The sequence below is a fragment of the Octopus bimaculoides genome, chromosome 6 (assembly GCF_001194135.2).
Source record: "Octopus bimaculoides isolate UCB-OBI-ISO-001 chromosome 6, ASM119413v2, whole genome shotgun sequence".
In the NCBI taxonomy this organism is placed as follows: domain Eukaryota; kingdom Metazoa; phylum Mollusca; class Cephalopoda; order Octopoda; family Octopodidae; genus Octopus; species Octopus bimaculoides.
This window is the reverse complement of record NC_068986.1, coordinates 16753436-16755261: the sequence shown is the minus strand read 5'-3', so window position 1 is coordinate 16755261 and position 1826 is coordinate 16753436.

The following is a 1826-nucleotide window of genomic DNA, read 5'->3' as shown; positions in this document are numbered from 1 at the left end:
GGCTATAGTAGAAGACACTTGCCCAAGGTGTCACGCAGTGGAACTGAACCCGGAACCATATGGTTGGGAAGCGAGCTTCTTACCACACAGCCACCGCATATATACCTTTTACTTGTTTTAATCATTGGACAGCGGTCATTCTAGTGTACTGTATTGAAGGGTTTAGGCGAAGAAATCGTCCGCAGTAATTATTTCAAATCCGGTACTAATTCTCTTGGTGAATTGTATCGAACCGTCACGTTACCGATTAAAATATCATCGGGTGTGAAATTAGTGGAGACAAACCACAAAGACAGGCATTCATACACCCTCAAACACACAGACATACACTCTCTCACAGACACGAACGCGTGCATGCACCACCCCTACGCACGTATACACAAATACACACATACACACTCATGTATATATGCGATACTCCTCCGCACAGTTTCTAATCAAGCAAGTTCCTTCACAGGGTATTAACGGCTCAGGTCAATATTACAAGACATTCAACTAGGCTGAACCCGAAACCATGTGGTTGCACATTGGTGTCCTTAAAACTAACACATTATCTCTCTCTCTTCCTCTATCTATCTATCTATCTATCTATCTATCTATCTATCTATCTATCTATCTATCTGTGTGTGTGTGTGTGTGAGTGTGAATAATATTACGACTCTCCTTTTATGTGTTTACACACACACACACACACACACACACTAGTTGATAAATAGATAAATAGACAGCTAGATAGATAGGTAGATACATTGATAGACAGCCATCACACCAGTTGTAAGGGCATTGAATAGAAGAAGAAAATGTTGGTTACTTTTCAAACTGGTCATTGGTTCGGACTTCATTGACTCGACCGTTCCTTGTTATCTCAGGTAAACTTCTTTTTAATTAGTTCTAGTCTGTATAGGGACATAGGCAAAATGGACACAATTCACAATGGCCATAATATACTATACATACATCATTTTCATTGTTTCTTTCGAGTAGACAGCAAATGCAACGCCCTTGAGGATAGTAAGATTAATTTTAGTTTTACTTTCTTTCGCATCTCTTCCTGTACACCGTCTTTTGTGCAAGGTTTTTGAGGTGTTGCCACTAATTCTTGCAATTTTATAGTCTCATGTTCGTCTGGAATATTTCTGTTGTTCAGCGTGATGATTGGATGTGTTTGATGTCCGTTGATATTGATTGTAAGAAAGGAAAAGAAAAGGGAAAAAACAAAAAAAAAAAAAAAGAGGAAGACAGGAGCAGACTTTGTAGGTGCTATCTTTAATCTATTTGTTTGGAACGAGATTTCTGTGCAGATGACGTGGGATTTTGGTATTTGCGCAGCTATCTGTCTCTTATCTTCTTTCAATGAGTATAACAAAAGTGATTAATAAGAAAAGATGATATACGATCAAAACACAATCCAAAATCTTTAAATTATATAAATCATACTTGTTAGTCAATGATCACACTTTTCCTTCTCTGTGTTTATCCAACTTCAACGCCTTATTGACACTGCAGTATCTGACTGATGCTAAAATACGCAGAAACACAACCAGCCTACGCACATCGACACACCAAAGAAAGAGAAGCAGACAGATATAGATGATGTAGACAACGGTGTCTGCATGTAGTCATCGTACGCGCATATACATATACGAACATACATACATACATATACATGCGTATAATGTGCACAAACGAAAGAAACTGACATCGGATTATAAAGTATCTACAAAAATATATGATATCTCATATATCTTATACGTGTATGATATAAAATCTCTCCACCTTGCTGTCTATATCTATCTATCTCTCTCTCTCTCTCTCTCTCTCTCTCT